At 39.0% G+C, this 27,350-nt stretch overlaps 1 pseudogene; it reads left to right on the plus strand.

Annotated features, from left to right (window-relative positions):
* On the plus strand, nucleotides 1-27,350 carry LOC149201784 (putative glutathione S-transferase parC; annotated as a pseudogene).

A 27,350-nucleotide genomic window follows, 5' to 3' on the forward strand; every position in this document is an offset into this window, starting at 1 on the left:
ATGGCCCTAGTGAATAATGGCGGAGGGTTTATACCTTCTTCTATAATCATCATTATTTGGCACAAGTTTTCCCCATTCCAAGTTAATGTTGTAGCAAATAATCGTTGGCATTGGAGTTGGGGGCTTCCGCTTCCTAATTCCCAAGGTCGGGTGAAATTTCAGCAGGAGGAGCGGTATTCTGGTGATCACACCACTTTCCATCAGAATGTGGTTTCGGATTATGGGCCAGGTTGGTTTCAAAAACCACCTTCATCGCGCCATAAAGTTCGGAGCCTTTTTGATGCACGACACAAATCACAACCGTCCGTTTTTTCTATGCCATCCAATGGTCTGGATGGTCGAAGTAGATCTGTGGCGTGGAGGTGGTTATCGCAGCCGCAACAGGCAGGAATTAGTTTTCCTCATTTGGCAATGATCACAATCAGTGAGCTCCATGTGGCGGTGGGGTCGGAGGGAAAACCGCCGTCATCGCAAGTTAACTTCCGCGCATGTTGGCCGGTCCGAAATCATTATACACCGTCGGCTGGCTCTTGAGGTTTCTATGGTCCAGATCTCTTGTGCAGGTTTTTGGGCCCGGGTGCCTAGGCATGCGACGCTCAAGTACTTTTTTGGACCGTTCTGGCAAACCCGTAAAGTTGACCCGCAAGTCATGGGCACAGACATTGACACCCCTTTTTCAACTTGTCATCTAAACACTTTGATTTTTCTTCTTTCAAATTGTTAAGTTTGTTAGTAGGTTGTGAGGAAAAGTTAAGCTTTTATTATTTTCCTTTGTCTTCGACCTTGTGGGATGTGTTGTAAGTCTATGTACTATATTTCCTGATTAATGAATAGGAAGGTCCGACTCTTGCATTAGCAAAAAAAAAAATCTTAAATTTTATTAAAATTTTTGTAAAGCTTAATATAATGCAAGGATAATGGGTTGAGTATGTCCTAAAACTAATTTTGTTTAGCTAAGAGCTTGTCTTCCTTGGACGTAAGAAAACATATTAACGACCCAAGACCCAAAAACATTTGACAAGAATAAAATCCTGACATTTGACAAGAGTAAAATCCTGCCCCTTACAAACCACTAATAAATTATTCCAAATAACTTAATTTTTTATTATAATGATAACTATGTCATGCATCCTTTAATCCTGAGAGAGTTTAACCACTCTTAGATAGGAGTAATCATGCAAGGGATGAGATTTTGTGTAAATGCAGAGATGCAAGATCTGCCAGGAAATATGTTATGCATGAGGGCTACAACAGTCACTACAAGACAAAATTCATTCTGGACACCATTGAATATCACCTACTTGAAACTTATGCAGCCATTCGAAAGATGTGTGATAATATAAATCAGGAGATTCATGGGTGGTGTGACTTACGAAGTAACAGAGTTAGGGCATGTTTCTTAGCTATATATTAGGATTTACATTCAGAGATATACATAGTCAATGAAACATTTTGGAATAAGTATTGAGATCTCAATTGTTGAATAGTCTGGCTACATACAAAAGTTATTTGGTATTTTGGAAGTCAGGAGTTTACAGGGGACGCTTTTGTGATCGAGATAAAATTGTATTTACAATATTTTTTACTAAAATATTTTGTAAATTTTATAGCTTTGTTGAAAACAAATATAAAACACTAGATATTAAACTTTGAACTAGATGTTAATATTATATTAACTTGAGGCCTAAGCCTATATTAACTACGTTTATATAAAAAATAAAAATGTACCATAATAAAAAATTAAATTTATATTAATTTATAAAATTTGAATTATTTAAAATTTTTAAATTTCAAAAAACAAATAATTAAAATTTTTAAATTTTATTTTTAATTTGAATACCTCGTTAATCTAAAGACATCAAATTTATTACTAGCCATTGCTTTAAAAGGTGCAAAGAGAGGCCGTTGAATTGAAAATGTTATACTTTGATTTGAAATAATAACTGTTGTATTAGATTTAGGTTGTTTAGCGTGTTTGTGTTAAGTTGGTAATACACATTTAGAATAATAATTGAAATATTGAGATGATGAAAATTCACTGAGATATAATTTACTATTTATTTTTACCAATGAAATATTTAAAACCATTGTGAAGAAATATTGGTTTTCTTGGATGGGCAATTTCTATTAAGAGGAAACACGAAGTACATATTACTTTTGCCTCATTTTAGGCATTCTATGTCATTTTAGGAACGACATTTAATAAAAAATATTGCCTATGTCTAATATGGTGCCATTCAAAATGTATGTTGTATTCTTATTCTCATTTGAATTCCCTATTATTGATGATTATCTCATTCATGAAATTATCTATAAATGTTGTAAATCAAGACAATGTATTATTACTCTACAATGTAAATCAAGACAATGACTGTGTTTCAATTGCTGATGGGCTAATTGATCAAAAAATTGAAGTTGGTTGCCCAAACTCCACTTTGGAATCGTTGATTCTTATAAATGTACCTACCAAACTCGATGGCTTTATATCAATTCAACCTCCTTTATGGAGATTCTGAAAGCATTGATTCTTATAATGAACGTGCCAAACTTGGTGGCTTTTTCATCAGATAGACCTCCTTTATGGCGATTGACACATTGCTTACATTGATATCACTATTGGCATCCCAAAACATGGAAACTATTGAATTTAATTGAAAAGTAAATAGAAATATTTCACTTATGTTTTGCCATGCAAATTTCCTTTAAAAATAAAAGTTAACTATTTCAATTATTTGGAAGTTATCCTTTTGAAAGATTGTATATTAGATTATTAATAGCTTATTAATATAAATTAAATGACAGTTGATAGGTATCGATTGATGTTAAATATCAATATATCTACTTTATAATAATTTCACTGACCTAATAATGAGATCTTAGACAATTATTAAGGTATTACAGACTCATGTGCATTGATTTTCCTATGTTACTTTGTGCAATGGATCGATAAGATTGCGAAATACATAGAAAATGAAGCAGTTAAGGAACATAATAGACAACACACATAAACACAACAAGTTTAATAAGGAGTTCACCCATCACTCTTGGGCTACATCTCCTATTCCATCCTTCAGTGGTAACTTCTCTATTATGTCTTCCAAAACAGAGTTTTACAAAAGTATGAGCTCAATTTAAGTCTCAACACACAACAGATACAACAACAATAGTTTTTCTTGAAACCCTCCAGCCTCTCTAAGTACACGGACTCTCTCTATCACTCTTTTTCTCTGTCTTTGCTCTGTCTCAACACTGCCTGTCCCTGTTTTGTCTTTCTCTGTGGCTTCAAAGACAATCGGCACTGTCTGTTCATTTCACCTTCTCGGGCTCTCTGGCTTCTCGATCTCTGCCCTCTCAGATCCCTCTCTAAGTGTTATCAATAATTGCTAAACACTTTCAGGGATGGTGGCCACCTATTCTGTAATGGAATGGGTCACCGGGCCTTTGAAATCCTTCGAAATCGCCGTTCTCTATTTACACAGAGAAATACATTCAAACAGAGGAAAATTCCGCTAAACACTATTTATTGGACTTCAAATATCCATAAATCTGCCTTATACTCCTATCGGGTCCACCTTTATACCGACATCGCATCTCCACCGTTGATTTAGGAGATCCAGATCCAATCGCTGTGTTTCATTTCAGGCAGCCCTTTCATACAAGGGTTAACCGCCTGATAAGGGTGGTTTTCTCTCTCCTCAGCCTGGACACATGGCAGCCATTGTATGGGATCAAGTGAAGCCCGACCCAAACCATTTACCGCCTTTGGCTCTCCCGAAATCCTGCCTGTTTTGTGATTTCCCTTTATGTTTGAAAATACATAAAAATATGAAAATCCCACTCATATTAGACTTGAAATAACATACAATAGCATTAAGAAACCCTTTCGGGTTCGGTTTCATCGCATCGGCACTTTATCCTTTGTGTTTTGTTTATTTAACAAAAATTGCAAATACAAAGGAAAACCCTATTTTTCAGATCTCAAATTACATCAAATATCGTTTATAATGTTATCGGGTTTGGCTATTGTGAGTTATGTTTATATCGGCCCCGCTCCTCTGTAATCGCTTATTGCGATATCATGATTCAACTTTGGCCGTCAATCTGCGTGCTTGATCGATGGTCCTCGTTGACCTTGCTGATCACAGTCACATATACCATGTGGTCTCTGCAAATAGCCTCCCTTTACCACCACTGATTGCGTTTTACCGATCGGATCTAGACCGTTGATCGGCCAGATCTGACAGCTCCAATACAAAGTCTTTTTAAGCCTCTGATAAGCCTGTTTTCACTTATTTATTCATGTTTTAGCCTCCCGATAGTGTAATCTGACTTTTTAACAGGTTCTTCTTTTGCGATAGTTTTGAATGTTTGAAGACTTAGAGGGTTTTCTAGGATCCATTTGGATCATGCCTTCCCACTGAAAAGGCTTTTGGACCACCAAAAGTTGGTTTTTAAGCATCAATCAATTGAGGATACAACTTCCTCACTTGCCCAATCTTTATCCATCTTGCACTGCTTGGTTTTGAACCTTTGAGTCTGATTCTGAGGTACTCAACATCCCCTCTGCGTGTAGTTCTCACCTTCCTGCCTAGAACTGTATCTTCCTGCAACTCGTTGAGATATTTAGGCAATAGATCATCAATAGAAGGCAACTGGCATTGCTCTTCGGGATCTTCAATCAATGAAGGTTCATATAGTCTCAAGTTCTCTGCATTAACTACTAAATAGATGTGCATGTAAGCTGGAAAATTGATCCGGATTTAAACAGGAATGCAACAAATTACAGAGATAACCATATACACAAAGATGCAGCGGAAATAATACTTCATTTCATTAATGGAAAATACTGAAATATGCTTACAACCAGAAATGGAAATAAACCAGCTAGGGCGATGGTAGCTTATCTCTGAGAAGAGATGTGGTGGCTACATGCCTCTGAACTGTCTTAAAATGAGGCTCGAAGGCCTATTTATTGTTGAGAAACAATGGAAAACCCTTAACATTCCAAAACCTAACCCTAGGAGATGAAACGCCAAACTGTGGGCCCCGTTTGGGGTAAATTGGTACATCAACTTCCCGGGGTCGTAACTTTGGCATACGATCTCCGTTTGACGCGTACAATAGCTTGTTAGAAAGATCTATCCGAGCACTACCATCCCCGGATTCCCCAAAAAACGTCGTTTAGGGCCTCAAAACGGCTCCGGAAGTTCAGGACCCGAAAAACTGCTAAAAATAGTAAGTTGTGCTATAATTAAGGAAACTGAAAATGCTGAGAAAGACAATGGTGGGGGTCCAGGTGCACTTGGCAGGTGGCCACCAATATCCACCTGGATCATTCCTCCCCCCTTAGGAAGCAATGGTCCCCATTGCGTTGAGCTCCTCCATGAGATGAGGAAACTTTTGCTGAACTTGTTCCCTGGTGAGCCACTTGCCCTGCTGAAGGAGTTGGCCTGCTTTGACAACTCGATACAGTTGGATATTCTGTTGGCGAGTGTTCTTGATCTGTGTGTCCATGATCCGATCAGTTGCAGCTTGTTCCATGCAATCTGGATTTAATTCTGTGGGTTTGAGCTGTTCTGCAATGTCAGATGTGTCTAACAATGGTGGAAAGTATGGCCGAAGGCGGTCCACATTGAACACTGGGTGCAGGCCAAGGAATGGAGGAATGCTGAGCTCAAATGCATTGTCTCCCATAGCCTTAGTAATGGTGTAAGGACCATATCGGAGTGGTCTCAATTTCCGATAGGCTCCAGTAAGGCGTTCCTTTTGCAAATGCAACCAGACTTTGTCGCCCACCTGAAATTTGTGTGGCACCCGATGTTGATCGTGTCGCTGCTTGTACTTGGCATTTGATTTCTCAAGAATGTCATGGACCTGCTGGCGAATATGTTGGATGCGCTCAATGAAGTTGGTGGCCTTATCTGTTTCGGACTGGACATGAGCTGAATTTATGTGAGTAGCTGCAAGTGGCATGGCCACATCAATGGGGCATAGTGGCTGGAATCCCAAACCCACCTGAAAAGGACTATGGCCAGTGGAGTTGTGAAGAGCTCGGTTGTAGTTGTGCTGAACATAGGGGAGGCTCTCGTCCCATGTGCGTGGATGCTTTGAGTTATACATGCGCAGAATGTGCACAACCATCCTATTGACAACCTCTGTCTGGCCATCAGTTTGAGGATGGAAGGCTGTGGACTTCGTGAGTTTGGTGTCCAGCATTGACCAGAGACTGGACCAAAATGTGCTGAGAAACCGACTGTCCCGATCTGAGATGATAGACTGTGGGATCCCAAAGTGCACCCACACTCGTTCAAAGAAGAGTTTAGCAGTGGCTTCTGCTGTGATATTCTTCTTGCAGGCCACCATAATGGCCATCTTCGAGAACCTGTCGACGACCACAAAAACACAGTCATTTCCATGCTTAGTGGAAGGAAGGCCTGACATGTAATCCATGGAGATGGATTCCCAAGGTCGACTAGGGGTAGGCAACGGGGTATAGAGGCCGTGCTTCTTAATGGTCGGTTTGGCAATGGCAGAGGCAGTACATGATCTGATGTACTTCCCAACATCCTGTCGAAGATTCGGCCAATAGAAATAATTTTGCAGTACTGCCACTGTTTTCTCAACCCCGAAATGCCCAGCAGCCCGACTGTAGTGTGCTTCCCAAATCATCTTGGCACGCTCGCTTGAAGGAACACAAAGGTGACCGAGGTGGCATAATAGGGCATCCTGGAGGTGAAAATCTGGAACATGCCGACCCTCCAAGAGTGTCTGGTATGTGTGGCCAAATTCTGGGTCGCTTTTGTAGAGAAGTGGCCAATCAGAAGTCTCGTGCCCACAAGAGTTGAGCACAGTGGTTAACGCCATGATCGGTGGTCGACTGAGGCAATCTGCAACATTATTGGTGCTGCCCTTCTTATACTTGATATTCAAGTGGAACTGTTGCAGGTATGTAGACCACTTCTGATGGCGATCATTCTGCAATTTCCCTTGGGTCTATATGAACTACAGGGGTTGGTGGTCTGTGTGGATGACCGTTTCCTTCCCCAAAATGTAATGCTTCCATTGTCGGCAGGCCTGTACAATGGAATACATCTCTTTATCATAAGTGGGGTACTTCTGGACTGTGTCTGAAAGTGTTTCACTGTGATATGCCACTGGATGTCCATGTTGAGTAAGGACTACCCCAATAGCATAGTCAGAGGCATCTGTCTCGACCTCAAATGGTTGTTGTAAATCTGGTAACGCGAGCACTGGTGTCGTGCAGAGGCGATCCTTCAACTCCATGAATGCCTTCTGTTGAGATTCAGACCAAAAGAATTTTTCTTTCGCCCCTCCCTTGGTGACTTGACTCAAGGGCCAAGAAATATGAGAAAACCCCAACACAAACCTGCGGTAGAAGTTGGCAAGACCTAGAAAGCTGCGGAGCTCTGTTAGAGTGGTTGGAGAGGGCCAATCCCGAATGACTTGGATCTTGGCTGGATCGACATGCACCCCCTGTTCATCAATGATGTATCCCAGATACTGAACCTGGGTCATGCCAAAAGTGCATTTCTCCAAATTGGCACATAGCTTGTGTTGCCGCAGTGTTTGGAGAACCTGTCGGATGTGGTGGAGGTGCTCTTCCCAACTCTGGCTGAAGATCAGAATGTCATCCAAGTATACTACTACAAAGGAGTTGGTGAATGGCCGCAAGATGTCATCCATTAGCCTCATGAAGGTTGCAGGAGCATTCGTCAATCCGAAAGGCATAACCAACCATTCGAAAAGGCCCTCCTTGAATTTGAAGGCAGTCTTCCACACATCAGAGGGTTCGATTGGTACCTGGTGATATCCTGACTTCAGATCGATCTTGCTGAAATATTTCACCCCCTTTAGTTGGTCTAGGAGGTCATCAATCCGCGGGATCGGGTACCTATTACGGACAGTGATCTTGTTCAGTGCCCGATAGTCAATACAGAGTCTCCACGTCCCATCCTTCTTCTGTACCAACACGATCGGGCTCCCACAAGGCGATGAACTCGGATGGATGTGACCTTTCTGCAGGAGCTCCTGAATCTGCCTCTTGATTTCATTGTTCTCCAGAACGGAGCGCCGATAAATTGGTCCATTGGGTATCGGCGCACCTAGGGTCAGATCGATGGAGTGCTTGACTTGACAGTGCAGAGGAACCCCTGTAGGGGAGGTGAAGATTTCCTCGTACTCCTCCGCAACCTTGTCCATCTGTAGTTGTCGTGCAGAGGGACCCCGTCTGGATGCCGCGACCACTGTCTTCTTCTTTCCTTGAGGGCGTATCATCAGGAAAACAAATTTCCTGGTTTTGGAAATGATCTTACTGCATTGTTTTGCAGTAATCAAAGAGATGGCGGTAGGTGGTGCTACCTCTGGTATCCTGTACAACTTATTTCCCAATTTAATAATAACAGCACGGGGCCTTGATTCATACACAGCATGTTGCTTCCACAAGTATGGTTGTCCTAGTAATACATCACAAACTTCAAGGGGAGCAATCTCACACAATACCTCATCCGTGAAGGGCTTGATGTTGTATGGAAGGCGACACTGCTGGCTCACGCGAAGATCTCGTCCTTGGTGAAGCCACCCAATGGTGTATGGTTGTGGATGTGCTGTGGTCGGTAAGCCCAACCACTTCACGACCTCTGCCGAAATGAGGTTCTTTTGACTCCCGCTATCAACAATGAACTGTATCGGGGAGCCCTTTACCCACATCTGGGAGTGGAAGAGACGCTCCTCCTCCTCCGGATCTTCGGGTTCATTTTTCTGGATCTTGGCGGTAGCAACAGTGGCATTGGGATCTGCATCAATTATCTGCTTCCCTTTTTCATTCCCCTTATCGGGTTCTGACTCAGAGTCGGAACATGCATCTGATTCTGAAACCTTTAGCTCAGCCACCAGTGACTGCTTGGCCCGACACTCACTTGTGTTGTGAGTGGAGCTCTTATGGAACTCACACCATTTTCCAGTGTCCTTTCTTGGCTTCGCGGTGCTGTTCTTTGCTTGCAGCTTCGGCTGGTTGTCTTGGGCTGTCCCGCCTTGGCTTTGTCCTTTGTTCTGTGGTTTAGGGGCACCTTTCCCCTGCTTTGGATTCGCAGATCCAAAGTCTCGCTTCTTTTGTTTAAACTTCTGCTCGACCTTGACGGCATATCGGTATGCTGCGCCGAGCGAGGAGATGTTCAGGAATTGTATTTCTTCCTAGATGTACTTGTGCAGGCAGCCACGGTATTTGAGTATCAAATGTTGCTCCGAATCCTTGATACCCAACTTTGTGAGAAGGGTATGGAAAAGATTGGTGAACTCCGACACGTCTTGGTCCCTTCCCTGCCGCAGCGTGGTCCACTTTATGTATTCATCCTCATAGCTTCCAACAGGGTAGTACTGCTCCTTGATGGCATCCCAGAATGAATTCCAGGTGGGTGCGGCTGAAAATAGTGAGCCAGTACTTTCATCTTTTTACTCGCAGTAGGTTTCCCACCAGTCCTTGACGTGGGGGGCTGCTTTGAGAAGAGCAAAAACAATCTTTTCCCGACTCGAAAATTCATGAACAGAAAAATAACCCTCTAGCAGATTTAACCATTTATCTATGGCTTCTGCGTCTATCTGACCCTCGAATATGGGGATTTCAAAATTAACTTGTACCTTAAAGGGTGTGGCGTTTCCAGAGTAGCTGCTGGAAGCCGATGCGTCGCTTCTGGGTAGCCGCTGAAGGATCTGGGAAAAGTTGTCCATCATCGCGTTCCGTAGTCGCTCGAGGGCTTCTTCGAGCAAGATTTTGATGGGATCTCCTACCCCCTCGTCTTTCTTCTCATCCGCAATGGGAGGCCATCGCGATTTGCGAGGCTGGTCTTGCAAAGGTTCAACCAGTTCAAGCCCTAACTCCTTATATCCCGACCTTGTTGGGGACATGCAAAGAAAAACAGAGAAAAAGCAGATCGCTCTGATACCACTGATCCGGATTTAAACAGGAACGCAACAAATTACAGAGATAACCATATACACAAAGATGCAGCGGAAATAATACTTCATTTCATTAATGGAAAATACTGAAATATGCTTACAACCATAAATGGAAATAAACCAGCTAGGGCGATGGTAGCTTATCTCTGAGAAGAGATGTGGTGGCTACATGCCTCTAAACTGTGTTGCAATGAGGCTCGAAGGCCTATTTATTGTTGAGAAACAATGGAAAACCCTTAACATTCCAAAACCTAACCCTAGGAGATGAAACGCCAAACTGTGGGCCCTGTTTGGGGTAAATTGGTACATCAACTTCCCGGGGTCGTAACTTTGGCATACGATCTCCGTTTGACGCGTACAATAGCTCGTTAGAAAGATCTATCCGAGCACTACCATTGTTGGAATGGGCAACATCGGTCCATTCCATGGACCCATGTTGCCCCCGGATTCCCCAAAAAACGTCGTTTAGGGCCTCAAAACGGCTCCGGAAGTTCAGGACCCGAAAAACTGCTAAAAATAGTAAGTTGTGCTATAATTAAGGAAACTGAAAATGCTGAGAAAGACAATGGTGGGGGTCTAGGTGGACTTGGCAGGTGGCCACCAATATCCACCTGGATCAAAAATTAAGGTGAAAAGAATTCTCACCAATTTTCTCAAGTATCTTGAAAGGACCATACCTTATTGGCTTCAACTTCTTACCTTCACCTTGCATTCTGTCTTTGCTGATGTACAGCCAGACTTGATCACCAACTTGGAAGCTATGCTCAATTCAATGTTTATCATGCCTTGCGTTGTACTTGGCTTGGCTCTTTTCTAGTTGTTCCTGCACTGCCTGGTGAATTTCTTGGATCTGTTCAATGAACTTGGTTTCTTTGTCCACATCACTGTGTCCATCAACTGCTATGTCTTTACCAAAGACAAAATCCAAGGGAGACCTTGCTGTAAAACCAAAACAAGTCTCAAAAGGAGATATTTGTGTAGAAGAATGTTTAGCACGGTTGTAAGAATGTTGCACATAACATAATTTTTCATCCCAAAGCTTGGGATGCTTGCTGCAATAGCCTCTGAGCAGTTGGATCACTATCCTGTTAACCACCTCTATTTGGCCATCTATTTGTGGATGAAATGCTATGTTCTTCAATGTTTTGTCCATTAATTCGCATAGACTTGATCAAAACTTCCCAAAAATTTGAGAATCTAAATAAGAGACAATAGAAGTGGGTAACCCAAAATGAACCCATACATGCTGAAAGAACAACTTTGTTGTTTTCTCAACTGTAATCTACTTACTACAAGGTATTAAAATACACATTTTGCTAAACCTGTCCACAATAACATATAAATAGTCATGACCCTTTCTAGATTTTGGCAATCCCCCAACAAAGTCCATGGAAACACTTTCCCAAGGATGAGAAGGAATTGGAAGTGGAGTGCACAAGCCTAGTTTTCTATTGTTGGGCTTGCTTTTAGCACACATGGTACACCCTTTAATATATCTAGAAATTGTTTCATGCATTCTTGGCCAATAACAAAACCTTTGTAGCTGTGCAACTGTTTTACTAACACCAAAATGACCTGATATTAGAGAAGTATGTGCTTCTCGAATTATGTTAACTCTTTCAGTTTGAGGAATGCATAACTTTCCCAAATGATACAAGAGTTGGTCCTTAACATGATAATCCAATTCTTCTACTTGTTTGCAATGACTTAAAGTTGCATATACATCTTTAAAATCTACATCTTGAGCATATTGTTCAATGTAGCTTTCATGCAATACTGAATTATGCTCAAGTATAGTAGATGCATTTATGATTGGTCTCGATAACATATCTACAACCTTATTGTGTATGCCTTACTTATATCTGATGACAAAATGAAACTGTTGTAGAAACCCCATCCACCTATAGTGTCTTGATTGCTGCAATTTAGTTTGTGAGTGCAAATATTGGAGTGGTTGATGCATACAATTCTTTATCATATGTGGGATAATTAACTACTGCAAAATTAAATGTCTCAGAATGATAACATATGGGTTTACCATGTTGCATCAACACTGCTCCCATGGCATAGTCACTGGAATCTATTTCAATCTCAAATGGTCTTTGAAGATCTGGCAATGCTAGTACTGGTGATGTACTAATCTTTTCTTTCAAGGTGTCGAAGGCTTTCTGTTGTTTCCCTCCCCACTGAAACACCTTGTTCAATCCTGTTAAAGCATGTAAGGGAGCTGAAATCAAGGAAAAGTTAGCAATAAACTTTCTCCAATATTGTGTTGCACCTAGGAAGCTCCTAACTTCTGTAGCAGATTTAGGTCTAGGCCAGTTCACAATGACTTCAACCTTAGAGGGATCTATCTTCAATTCACCACCCCCTACAATATGGACCAAATAATTTAAAGATGTTTTGCCAAATTCACATTTTGTAACTTCACATAGAGATTTTCTTTTTTCAAAACATCTATAGTCTGCTTTACATGTTTCAAATGTTCTTCCCATGTTTTACTGAAAACAAGAATGTCATCTAAGTATACAATTACAAAATCATCAATAAAAGGTCTGAGTATATCATTCATAACACTCATGAAAGTGAAAGGATAATTAGTTAAGACAAAAGGCATAACTAGCCATTCATATAGCCCTTCTTTGTTTTGAAAGCAGTCTTGCATGGATATTGTTCTGCAACTCTGACCTGATGGTAGCCACTACGCAAGTCTAACTTGGAAAATTAAACAACTTCTTTCAACTGATCTAATAAATCATCTATGTGAGAAAGAGGATAATGATTCTTGATCGTTATTTTATTCAATGCTCTGTAATCAATGCACATCCTCCATGAGCCATCTTTCTTTCTCACCAAGACAATTGGAGATCCACAAGGTGATGTGCTTGGCCTTAGAATCCTTTGTCGAGCAGCTCCTGTACCTACTTCTTGATCTCTGCATTCTCTAAAGCAGATAACCTGTACATTCCGATGTTAGGCAATGGAGAATCTTCCTACAAATGAATATCATGTACAATTTCCCTTTTGGGTGGCAGACCTTTAGGTTCTTGAAATAGGATATCATATTCTGAAACAACTTTTTCTAAATCAGCTTTATGTTTAGCATCACAGCCTTCAAATGCATTGGTTTTATCAGGGGTCTTTTCCTTTACAACCATTATCAAAAATTGCTTTCATGAATTTACAATTCTTTTCATCTACCCTGAGTTAATGAGAGTGTAATTATTTTTGAGCTGATGAGCTCTTATAATATATTCTATTCCATCCTTTGTGAGTTGATACTTATTTTCAGTTCTATAGAAAATGGCTTTTCTATCATACAAGTACGGACTTCCTAAAACAATACCACATATATCTAGGGGAACTATATCTAACTCGACCGCATCTACAAAAGTTGATCCAAAAGCAAACCTAAGTTTACATTGTCTAGTCACTTGTAGCTTTGCTTTATCACATACCCAACCTAATGGATATGGCTTCTTATGAGGTGTGGTTAGTAGTCCCAACATCTTTACAATTGCCTCAAAAATCAAGTTTACTTGTGAACCACTATCAAAGAAAGTATCAATCTTTTAATGCTTGGAAAAAACTATAATATGAAAAATCTCATGCCTTTTCCTCTCATTTTCTTCATTATTAATATATTGTGCAGAATTACTAGCAGATGGTTCAGAAATTTTACCTTTTATACCTGTGGTTTTGACTGTTGTTTCATCACTTGAGTCTGACCCCAAATCTTTCTGGATAGCAGCATCAGTCTTCTTCTTCTTGCCATTGAACTTCTTAGGTTTCAGCTCCGAATGCAAAGATCAGTAATGTTCATCATCATGTCCATCCTTCTTGCAGTGAGTGCATGAAGGTTTGTCTTTCTGTAAAGCGTTTGCCTTCCTCTCTTTCCATTTTTTCTTCCTCTTTTCCTTGTTCTTGCTTGCAGTGAGTTTTGATGATCCCCCAATCTCTGAGTTCACATTCTTACCTCTAGCCTCCAGATGTGTAGCCTGAACTGATACCTCATCTATGCTATTAGGGTTAAACATGAGAATGGTGTGCCTCAAATAGTTATGTAGACCACCTATATACTTCAACAAAGTTTTAGGTGAGTCTAGAAAAATGCCTAGAATTAAAGCTCTTTTTCTAAATTCCTGGGTATAGCTTTGTACACTTTGCCCCTTTAATTGGAGAAGAGTTTGCCAACTCATCATTGCTTTCTATAGATAAGCTAGTGGATAGAATTGTTTTTTAATGGCAGAAACAAATTCACTCCAAGTAGAAAGAATTTTACCATGCTTCTTCAAATCATCTTGTGCCCTGCCTTCCCACTGCACTACGGTAGTTCCTCCAAGGCGAAGGTTGGCCAGCTGAATCTTTCTCCTTTCTGAATTGATGTTCTGTAGCCTGCAATATACATCAATCTATCTAGTTCAGTTATCTAGATTTTCTACATTTAATTCTCCATCATATATTGGCAAATCAAATTTTACATCTAATTTAATCAAAGGACTAGAAGGAGGTGTTGATAGAGGAGACTCTTTCCGTTTCCCTTTGCCTTCTGAATGGCCATCTAGAAGAGGTTCTTCTATTCTGTTGTCTTATTTGGAGGTTGAAGTATCTTCACCTCGAACTTTCTTAAATTCTCGACACATCTCTTCTACCATGGCTCTCATGGTCATGAAACTGTCCATGAACTGAGAGTTTGATTCTAAGGGAATTTCTTCTTCCATTTTCCTCCTAGGATAGAATCTTCCTATTTCTGGGTTAATCTCAACCAGTTCTCCTTCTCCTAATTTGAGCTTTGACCTAGTTAGCATTCAACAATCTATCACAAGATTGTCTAACCTTAGCAAATCTAAAGCTCTGATACCACTTGATCTGATAATGAGATCTTAGACAATTATTAAGGTATTACAGACTCATGTGAATGGATTTGCCTATGTTACTTTGTGAAATGGATCGATAAGATTGCGAAATACATAGATAATGAAGAAGTTAAAGAACATAATAGACAACACACATAAACACAACAAGTTTAATAAGGATTTCACCCAACAATCCTGGGCTACGTCTCCTAGTCCAGCCTTTAGTGGTGACCTCTCTATTATGTCTTCAAAATCAAAGTTTTACAAAAGTATGAGCTCAATTTTTCACCCAACACTCCTGGGCTATGTCTCCTAGTCCAGCCTTTAGTGGTGACCTCTCTATTATGTCTTCAAACACAGAGTTTTACAAAAGTATGAGCTCAATTTGAGTCTCAACACACAATAGATACAACAACAATAGTTTTACTTGAACCCCTTAGGCCTCTCTGAGTACATAGACTCTCTCTATCACTCTCTGTCTCTGTCTTTGCTCTGTCTTAGCACTACCTGTCCCTGTTTGCTCTCTGTCTATGGCTTTAAAGCCAATCGGTGTTGTCTGTTCATTTCACCTTCTCTGGCTCTCTGGCTTCTCAACCTCTATCCTCTCAGATCCCCCTCTGAGCGTTAGCAATCATTGCTAAATGCTTGCAGGGATGGTGGCCACCTATTCTGTAACAGAATGGGTCATCGGACCTTTGAAATCCTTTGAAATTGCCATTCTCTGTTTACATAGAGAAATACATTCAAACAAAAGAAAAGTCCGCCAAACATTGTTTATCGGACTTCAAATATCCGTAAATCCGCCTTATACTCCTATTGGGTCTACCTGTATACCGACATCACATCTCCATCATTGATCTGGGAGATCCAGATCCAATGGCTGTGGTTCATTTCAGGTGGCCCTTTCGTACGGGGATTAACGGCCCAATAAGGGCGGTTTTCTCTCTCCTCAGCCTAGGCACGTGGCAGCCATTGTATGGGATCGAGCAGAGCCCGGCCCAAACCATTTACTGCCTTTGGCTCTCCCAAAATCCTACCTGTTTTTTTATTTCCCTTTATATTTGAAAATACATAAAAATATGAAAATCCCGCTCATATTGGACTTGAAATAACAAACAATAGCATTAAGAAACCCTTTCAGGTCCGGTTTCATCACATCGGTGCTTTATCCTTCATGTTTCATTTATTTAACAAAAATTGCTAATACAAAGGAAAACCCTGTTTTCCGAATCTCAAATTACATCAAATATCATTTATAATGTTATCGGATCCAACTATCCCGACTTATATTTATATCGGCCCCACTCCTTTGTAATAACCGATTGCAATATCATGATTCAACTTGGGTCATTGAGCTGCGCGCTTGATCGACGGTCCTCATTGACCCCACTGATCACAGTCGCATATACCATGTGGTCTTCGCCGATAGCCTCCCTTTGCCACCGCCTATTGCGATTTGCCGATCGGATCTGGACTGTTGATCGGCCAAATCTGATAGCTCCGATACAAAGTTGTATTAAGCCTCTGATAAGCGTGTTTTCACTTATTTCGTCATGTTTTTTCTTCCTGATAGTGTAATCCAACCTTTTAACAATTTTTTCTTTTGTGATAGTTTTGAATGTTTGAAGACTTAGAGGGTTTTCTAGGAACCATTTGGATCATTCACATTATTGAAAATATCATTAAAATTATCAAAAATAAAATTAAAATTAATTAAATTATATGATTATCATATATATATATATATGAGATAAATGTATATATATTTTTAGTTATGAAAATGTATTTTATATAATTATATATATTCATAATTTGTATTACACTATTTTTTAATGCTAAAGATTTATTTTTAATTATGAAGATTTATTCTTTTTCTTATCCTTGATCCAACAATCTAAAAACCCTAAATTTCCTAAAACTCATTTGAAACTACTACATCTAGCCTAAAATCCATATTTATTCCAGTCATTGACTATGAAATCCTTAGACAAATCCCTCTCTGGTTTAGCAGGGCTAGCTGCTGAACTGCAAGTGATTTGAGGTTACCTCTTTCGATCTCCTCCTCAACCTGGCACATTGTAGAGGATAATATTTTGGTGCTATTGTCAAGAACACGACTGATATATCATTCCTGGGATTCATTCTATTAGAGCATTCAAGACTGGTTTTGTAGGTGACAATTTCCAGTATCTAAAGAAAGGTTGATTTAAGAAATTATATCAAGTTTAAGGTTTAAAAAAATATGTCTCATAAAGGACATACAAGGTCAAATCTTGACCCAAATCCACTTTCTATTGTTGATGACCCATAAAAACTACTTAGGAAACTCAAGTCATCTATTCCTGAAAGTACAGCTTGAAAATTAGAAAGGACTACTTCTTTGCTTGAAAATTGATTCACTGTTGAAAATCTTTTTTTTTATTCAATTTGAGCTATCTCTTTTTAGATCAAAATCTAAGTCTTGCCTTTCTGAACTGGTACTTGATCCTTTTCAATTTGATTCTCACCTCCTCTCTTCTAAATCCCTCTTTTCTAAAGTTGATCATCAGCTGTGGTTAAATTTTGATAAACTCCAGAGTCTAGTTGACCAACTTCAAATCACCACTGAAAAATCTTACATCCAATATTAGCTTGAAAACCTAAATGTTGTTTCATCCTCTACTGCACCTCTGAATACATCAGCTACTTCATTTCTTTTTACACCGCCTCCATTAGTATCATCATCTTTATCTACACAGTCCATTGTAGTACCTCTACTACATCTTTCAGTAGTCATGGAATGGTTCGCCCCTTTAATATTATCTGTTCAAATTTCTGCTCTACCTCAAACCTATAGCCAAAGACTCACTCTGTTTGATGTAAGTTCAGAAATTACAGCCTAGTAGCATGTTGATAAATTGGTAGATTTTATCGATCTTGAAGAGATTGACGAAGAAGATGCTAAGATGAGAGTCATAGCTCAGAGTTTTTCCAGAGATGTCAAGAAACGGTTTCACAGTTTGGCTGTTAATTCTATCAATAGCTCTCAATGGTTGATAGATTTTTTCTTCAAACGATGGCAAGAAAAGAAAAATCCACTGCAAATTTTGGTTGAGTAAAATTCCATGAAAAGAAACCCAAATGAGACAATGCAAGAATTCACAACAAGGTTCAATATGGTGTATAATTCCATTCCTGACGATATGAAACCTACACTTGGTTTAACACTTCTCCACTATCCTGATGCCTTTGACCCAGACATGGCATATTAGCTTAAGGAGAGAGACCCTGCAACTCTAAAGAAATGCAGCAAAATGCAGTAAGTGTCGAAGCTAATCTGCTCATCAAGAAATCTAAAACAAAACCTGAGAAACCTGAGAAGAAAGTGGTCTTTAAAGAAGATTCATCTTCATCTTCAGATGTAAAACTTGACACTTTGATAAAAACTATGGAAAGAATGATGGACATAATGTCTATAGAAGATCGACAAGTGGAGCCTTCACTAAGGAATCCAAATTATTGAGGACAATAGCAACAACAGTTCAGAAATAAGAAGAAACAACAAAGAAATTAGGATCCTCAGGGACAAATAAGAACCCCATTTCAGTGAAATTACACTGAAGGGCAGGAAGAACATGAAGAGGAAATTGTTGAGGCAAATCATTTCTTTGAGGAAGATGAACTACCTACTTTTTTTACTGAAGAAGATCAGTTTTCTCAGGAGTATTTTATACCAAGTGATCAACAACTTGTACTTGCAAGTGATGATCTATGGGCAGTGCAAACCAAAGAATACGAAAGAGGATATCAAAATTCTCTAAGCCATTTGTAGAAGAAGTACAATTTAAGAAACAGAAATGTGCCTTTCACATTGAATCTGAAAAGGAAGAATGCATAGAAAGATATACAAGGCAAAGAAACAGCCCCTACAGATCAAAATAAAGAAAAGGAGATTGTCATATTGAGTCAGGATAAAGCCAATGAAGCCTCTACCAGCAATGTGAGAAAGGATAAGGAGGTTCAAAGAAAAATTCGTAAGAAGGAGTCTCAAGCTAAAGGGCAGATTGAAAAGAAGGACATCACTATGAAAGTGGTAGATAAGCAGTCAAATCTATTTAGTTTAGAGAATGAAATTTCCAAATTGAATGTTTCAATTCCTCTAAATAAATTAGTAAAGAATGATAAGTACAAGTTTTAGATTGCTAAAATGTTGAAGGTAGACCAAATGTCAGACACAATTAATGTTGTCGATGATGAGCCTGCAATTCTATTTGGTCCAGCCTTAGAGGGAAGTCCTGAAGATAGTGAAATCCCACCTTTCTATCTTAGTCTGAAACTTCATGATTTCAGCCTCCATAGGCCATGCTAGATTTCGATGCCTCACATAACCTTATTCCAAAAGTTATTATGGAAAAACTAGGATTGAGTATCACCCAACCTTATCATGACCTCTATTCATTTGATTCGGGAAGAGTGAAATGTCTTGGACTTATCAAAGATTTAGTAGTGTCCCTAGACCAATTTCTGGCCAAGAATGTGTTGATGGACATAGTGATCACTGATATTCCTCCTCGGTTTGGTATGTTTCTCTCACGGTCTTGGGGGGGAAGCTAAAACGAACCTTGTTGCTTGATTTTTAATATGCTACTATACTGGTATTTGGGCATCTTAGAAAAATCTATCGGGAGAAGAAGATGAAATTCATGATTAGTAGCAAAGAAAAACCAATTAATCACCCCATCCATGCTATACATACTGATCTACACTCTTTCATTTTGTATAGTGATATGAATTTAGTAGATGAAGATAGTCAGCTTTTAGAAATTTCATAAGTTTCGGATGTTATAAGTAGTGTACAGAAAGTTTTTATTCTTGAAGAAAATGAAAAGAATGAAGAGTGTTTATAGCCAGAAAATTCTCTTGAAAATATTGTTGAGTTAGTGCAGAAAACAGAGATTATTGAGACAGTGAGTTAACCTCCAAAAACTCAAATAGTTCAGCCTTCCGAAGTTCCATTTTCGGATGAAGAAGATGGTCTTTGGACCATGGAGTTTGATGGTGTAATGAGGAAGGAGGGAGTTGTGATTGGCGTGTGCATTCATGGTCCATTACATCATTCATGTAAACTTCCATTGAATGTAAGAATGAGTTCTTATAAGTTGGCCTTTGATTGCTCAAACAATGAGGCAGAATATGAAGCACTGGTTGTTGGCCTTAAAATTCTGAAAAGGTTGGGAGCAAAGGAAATTTCAATTTATGGCGACTCCAAGGGGAATACCAGACCAAGCATCTAAGAATGAGATCTTATTGCAATGTTGTCCTTGACATTCTTAAAAAAAAGTTCAAAATATACTTTGTCTTTGATTCCTAGAACTCAGAATATTATAGCTGATTCTCTTGCTACTGCAGCTAGTATGGTGAATATTCCCATTCACTCTAATGAGAAGTATTCAATTCATGTTAAACACTGCCCAATTGTCCCTGATAATATGAGATATTGGCAGGTGTTTTGGGATGACAAAAAAATCAATAATTTTCTGCAGATGGAAGATGAATTCTTGAATTCCCATATTGATGATGAAAATGATGAGAATGATCTAGAAATTGAAGCAATCGAGATTGAAATATTGTAGCTGAAACACAATAGCATTCCACGAGGTCTCATACCTTTGGAAGAGTTATTTTATCGTGATGATGTTGCCAAAAAACCCACCATGGTTCCCATAGAGAAAGGTGTTGAAGATGTGAACATTGGTACAACAAACAAGCCTAAGATGGTCAAATTGTCAAAGTATCTATCTCCAGAGATGAAAAGTAAGTATATTTCTTTGATGGAAGAATTTTCTGATGTATTTTCTTGGGGTTATTTAGATTTAAAGGTGTATGATAAGAACATCATTCAACATACTATACTGGTTAAGCCTGATCAAAAGCCATTCTGCCAGAAGCTGAGGAGGATTAATCCTAAGCTGTTGTCATCTATCGAAAAAGAGGTAAATAGTCTTTATAGGTCTGGTATTATAGTTCTTATTTGATTTTCTAAATGGATGTCCAATCTTGTGCCAGTGAGAAAGAAGATCGGGGAGATTCATCTTTGCATTGATTTCATAAATTTAGACAAAGTATCCTTGAAGGAAAATTATCCCCTACCGAAGATGGATCATATTCTTCAGAGGGTAGTTGGGTCTTCTAGGATTTCGTTGCTTGATGGATATTTCGGGTACAATCAGATTTTGGTACATAAGGATGATCAATTGAAAACAGTCTTCACAACACCATGGGGTACAGTCATGTATGCCAAGATGCCATTTGGATTAAAGAATGCAGAAATGACATTTCAACGGGCTATAAACATAGCTTTCACCAATGAAAAGGATGTTTTTCTAGTTCTTTATTTAGATGATCTAACAGTGTTCTCTAATTCTGATGAAGACCATTTTTACATCATCTAAGAATTGTCTTTCAGAAATGCAATTTTTTTTTTTATATCACTTAATCCAAAAAAGAGTTTATTTGGCATGGAAGAAGCTAAGTTGTTGGGGCATATTATCTCCAAGGATGGCATTCGCATTGACCCTGCAAGAGTTGAAGCCATTTAGAAATTATATTTCCCAAGGAACAAAAAAGAAATTCAGTCATTTAATGGGAAAATAATTTTTTTGAGGATATTCATTCCCAACCTCGTTAAACATTTGAGAGAAATGACAGACATGTTGAAAAAGAATAGCAAGGTAAGATGGTCTGTAGATGCCAAGAAGTCTTTCAATGCAGTCAAATTTTCATTATCTACTACTCCTACTTTCATCAGTCCTGATTATACTTCAGATTTCATCATATTTTCATTCACTTATGAGCATACCTTAACAGTTGTCCTAATGCAAAATAAAGATCAGAAAAATGAACAACCTATAGCAATTTTCAGTCGAACAACAAGGCATGCAGTGCTAAAATACAATATAATTTAGAAGTAGGCTTTGGCTTTGGTGAAAGTGCTCAAAGATTTCCGAGTTGACATTCTACATTCTCACACCATTGCATATGTTCCGATAGCAGTTGTAAAAGAATTTATTATGCAGACAAATCCAAAAGGCAAGCAGGGAAAATGGAGCATAGCCATGTTAGGATATGATTTGGAGATAGAGCCAATAAAGCTCATCAAGGGACAAGGTTTTGCCAAGCTCATGGATGAATCTAATTTGCATGCATTAGACATCAATCTAATCGATGCACTTTCTGAAGAGGAAGAAGAAGATTCACAGTTACAAGTGTCTGACATGTTCACTTCATCTCCATGGTAGTCCGACATAGTTTATGTATTGCAACATTTAAATTCTCCACCGGAAGCGCCCAAAGGTAAAAGTAGATCCTTAAAGCTGAAAGCTTCAAAATATTGTATTCTTGATGGTGTTTTGTTTTGGAAGGATTTGGGTGTTATATTGTTGAACTGTCTAGTTGAAAATGAAGCAAAGGATGTAATGAGAGATTTCCACAAAGGAGATTGTGGTGGCCACCTTTTCTAGAAAACCACGACAAACAAAATTTTAAGAGCTAGTTTTTATTGGCCTGCTCTTTTTTCTAATGTATATAAAACAATGATGAGTTTTCATGAATGTCATATTTTTCAGGGAAAAGGAAAACTTTTACCATTACCCTTGTAGTCTGTTTCAGTCACAGCTCTCTTCCAGCAATGGGGTCTTGATTTCATCGGGGAAATCCATCCTTCATCGTCTGCACAACACAAATGGATCCTAACAGCCATAGATTATTTTACAAAATGGATTGAGGCAATCCCAACCAGGCAAGTTATTGATTCTGTTATCATTCAGTTTATTGAATCTAATATCTAATCTATATTTGGTTGCCCACAGAAGATAATAAACGATAATGTTGTTACTTTCGAGTCCAAGAAGATGGTGGAGTTTTGTGCAAAATATCATATTCTATTAAGGCATTCTACTGCTTATCACCCACAAGGGAATGTTCTGGTTGAATCTTCCAACAAATCTCTGATCAACATCATCAAGAAAGTTTTAGAAGTCAATAAGAAAAACTAGCATAAAAAGCTCATTAATGCTCTATGGGTGGACAGAGTTAGTACTAAAAAATCCATAGGTATGTCTCCCTTTCAGTTGGTGTACGGGGTTCATGCTATTTTTCCTTCATCCCTTGTTGTCCCAGTCATGAAAATTTTGTAGTAATTGGACAACAAAATAAATGATATGCAACGAAGGATAAGTCAGATGATCCATTTGCAGCAAACTAGGGAAGAATTTTGTCAAAATACTACTAAACTTCGTGAAAATATCAAAAATATTTATTATTGCAAGACAAAAGATGATAATTTCAACCTAGGAGATGTGGTTCTTCGTTGGGATGCAAGAAATGAATAAAAGGGAAAACATGGCAAGTTTGAAAATTTATAGAAAGGACCATACAGAATCTCAGCCTTCAGAGGAAAAAATATCTTTCTATTGGAGGAAATGAATGGGGAATATTATTCAAGAGGAGTGGTCAATTGTAGGCTTCTAAAGCACTACTATACCTCAAAAATTTCTGCAAATTTTCGTCACCATTGTATATACCAGTTTATTTCTCATGTCCAAGTGTGAAGTGGCTATCATAGGAGTTTAAAGCCAGAGGAGATGGCCATAAGGCTTCTCGGATCAACTGTTGATTTTATTTTTCTTTTAGGGTCATGTCATGTCAAATGGTCAGTCAGTTTTTCGTGCAAGTCTAGTCTTTGGTATTTTCACTCCATTGCCCAACGAATAAGACTACCTGGTCTACGATGTCTTTGACACCTCCAAGGAGATTCCATCCCCAGCTGGAGCCAATGTTAGTGCCTATCAATCATGTCAGTCGCCGACGATCAAATGTGCTCTTACATAGTTTTTTTATTAGGGTTCGAGGTCAAATTTTTAAATTTCCCAACTGCACAATTTCCTAAGCCTTCTCCTCAGTCACTGTGCATTGCGTGGTTCCAATGATCAACCCTTCCTCCTTCTCTCCCTCACTTCCCAATTGTGTGGCTCCCTTCATCAGGAAAGCCTCCTACTACACATTGACTAGTTTTAGTGAGAAACGAGTCACTGTTGAGTCAATGAGCTCCGCAACTATGTAATTCATTGAACCTGTCTTTGAATCATTGTGCATTTTACAGTTACAGTGACTAGTCATGCTGACTGAAACCCATCACTATAATCCTTTATGTTGCCCTACTCCCTACTACGCATTACGCAGTTCCATTCAAAAGTGTGACCTTTCCTAGTCCTAGTGATGCCCAATTTCACAACCCCTATCTCTCTCTTCTTGGGCACTCTTCTTGGACCATCCCCAACCTTTCTAACTAAGCTCTATATATTCTAGGTCTTGCCTATTTCTACCGTAGGTTTGTGTTGGGTTTTTTCCATATCACTTGGGATTTGAGTCAAGTCACCAAGGGTAGAGCAAGAGAAATGTTATTTTGCTATGAATCCCAACAAAAGGTATTGGTTGAGTTGAAGCATCACCTCTGCTCTGAACGAGTGCTCACAACAACTATCCTATCAGTTTAGTTCTTACTCAATAGGGAATCTGGTGGCATATCACAGTGAGACACTTTCAGACACAGTCTAAAAGTATCCCACCTATGGCAAAGAGATGTATTCCATTGTTCAAGTATTTCAATAATGGAAGAATTACATTCTAGGGAAGGAAATAGTCATCCACACATATCACTGACCACCTATAGTCCATACAGACACAAGGAAAGTTGCAGAAAAATCACCATTAGAAATGGTCCACATAACTGCAAAATTTCATTGAACATTAAGTACAAGAAGGGCAACACCAATAATGTTATACATTGCCTTAGTCGACTTCCAGTCACCGCGCTGACCATTATGCTTGACTCTTGTGGACACAAGACTTCGAAGTGGCCACATCTTTACAAGAGTGATCCAGAATTCAGCACCACATACCAAATGCTCCTGGAAGGTAAGGAAGTTCCATACCTTCATATCCGAGATGCGCTATTATGCCACCTGGGACACCTCTGTGTACCTTCAAGTGAGCATGCCAAGATGATTTGGGAGGCTCACTATAGTCATGTTTTTGGGGTATAAAAGACAATGCTAGTACTACAAAAGTATTTTTACGAGGAAAACCTTAGACAGAATGTTGGGAAGTACATCGGATCCTACACTACCTATGTCATTGCCAAACCTACAATCAAGAAGAAAGGCATGTATACTCCTTTGCATACTCCTAGCCGACCTTGTGAATCCATCTCCATGTATTACACATCGGGCCTTCCTTCTAACATGCATGGCAACGCCTGTGTTTCTGTGGTTGTCGACAAATTCTCTAAGATGGCCATTCTGGCGGCCTACAAGAAGTATATCTCAACAAAATACACTCCCAAAATCTTCTTTGAATGAGTATGGGTACACTTTGGGATCCTAGAGTCCATTATCTCAGATTGGGATCATCAATTCGTAAGTGCATTCTAGTCAAGCCTTTGGTCATCGTTGGATACCAAGCTCACTAATTCCATGACATTTCACCCACAAACTAATGGCTAAAAAGAGGTCTTCAAGAGGATGATTTTACATATCCCACGCATGTATAACTCGAAGCACCCATGCACATGGAATGAGGGCCTCCCCTATGTCCAACACATCTACAACAGGGCTCTCCATAGCTCAACTGGCCAGAACCCCTATCTAGTGGGATTGAGATTCCAAGAACTATGTCCCATTGATGTTTCCATACCATTTGTAGCTACCTAGGGAGATGTCTCATGTCCAGTCCAAAGATGACGTGACTAACAACTTCATTGAGTGAATTCATCACATCTACCAATAGGTCCATGATATATTGGATAGAGAAAATGCAAAGTACAAGAAACATCATGATCAGCATCGGGTGCCACACAAGTTGCAGGTGGGTGACAAAGTTTGGTTACATTTGCAGATGAAGTGATTGACGCAAATATTTACTTTGTATTCTTTAAACTTGTCAGAAAATTCACAGTTGTCCTCAATGGAGTTCAAATTCTAAACAATATCTAGTTGGATGAAATTGTGAGTAAGACATGGGGAATGAATTTTGAAATAAGAATTGCTAGAAAATATATGATGACTAAATGTATACAATAGCATAGAGATAAATGAGTGGTCACTAGATGTATATTATAGCATAGAAACAACCACAACTATAGACATGATACCCATGAAGAGAGGGTAAAGAAAACCATTTCTAGTTTTAATAATTATAAATTAATAAAATGAAATATCTTAGAAATCTATTGGTTGAAAATACATGTAGGGTATGTGTTATATTTTTTTGTACAATATCTCATGTGTTGTATTTTTTTTTATAGGAAAAACACTTTCACAAAAATAATTTGACTAATTTTTACATTTATTTTTGGTCCTTTTCAATAGATATATTTCACTTTTAGCAATTTTATGATACATAGTAATTTAATATATAACTTTATATTAATTCAAATTAAAAACCTATAATTATATTCTAAGATAAATTAAATGAATTATAAATTTTATCAACGTTGTAGGATATATAAACCAAGCAAAGTACCATTGTCACCTAAATCTATAAGTTAAAAGACAATTTCAAATCAAAAATACATTAACCGAGAATAATTCCAAATAATTCTGCAGCTAAACTCTGTAATTATTCTGAAGTAAACAATCATTAATTGAAAAACGCATATTTCAACAAGTGGAGGAGTGGTTTGAAAAGTTATGAAAATACTAGTTATATTTAGAGAAAATCTGGCAAAAATTTGTGTAAATCCCAGTTATAGTTATTAAACTTCAAAATTTTAGGTGTCCTAGATGTTTTTACTGTGTTGAATCCATTTCCACCATCAAAAACATTATTCAAACATTGTCTCTAAAGAAGTCCAGTGCTCATGCACAATAGAAAACCAGTCTCTCAGTTGCTGGTGATACTCGAGTACATCGAGGAAACCTGGCCGCCCTCCGACACCACGCCCTCACTTCTGCCTGGGAGCGCTTACGACAGGTCGCTCGCTCGATTCTGGGCAGACTTCGCAAACAAGAAGGTTGCCCTCTTACCCCTCTTTTACTTTCTTTTCTCGCCGCTCGCTATTTTGACGCCTCCCTTGTTTTCTGTTTGCTTGTGTTTGTACCGGGGCAGTTCATAGAGACAGGGCTCAAGCTGATGAAACGGTTCGGGGAAGAGCATGCGACTGCGCGGAAAGAAATCGTGGAACATTTTATAACCGTGGAGGAGGGGATGAGAGCTATCGGATCGGTGTGGCCCTTTTTCATGGGGGAGAAGATGAGCCTGGCAGATGTGGCTCTTGCGCCTTTCATTCCATGGCTTACCTCGTTTGAAGTCCTGAGGGAGCTGAAATTCCCTGGACCGGAGCAGTGCAGCCGTATGCACGAATGGCTGGAGGCCATGCGGGAGAATCCCAACGTAGTAGCCTGCCTTCCTACTGTAAACTGCCTGCTCTAATACACTACGAACTTCCGGCGATTTATCGAAGCGCATTATCCTGATGGACTTTAA

The sequence above is a fragment of the Pinus tabuliformis genome, chromosome 2_1 (assembly GCF_031772625.1).
Source record: "Pinus tabuliformis cultivar Carrire ecotype Pingquan chromosome 2_1, CPIR1, whole genome shotgun sequence".
NCBI lineage: Eukaryota > Viridiplantae > Streptophyta > Pinopsida > Pinales > Pinaceae > Pinus > Pinus tabuliformis.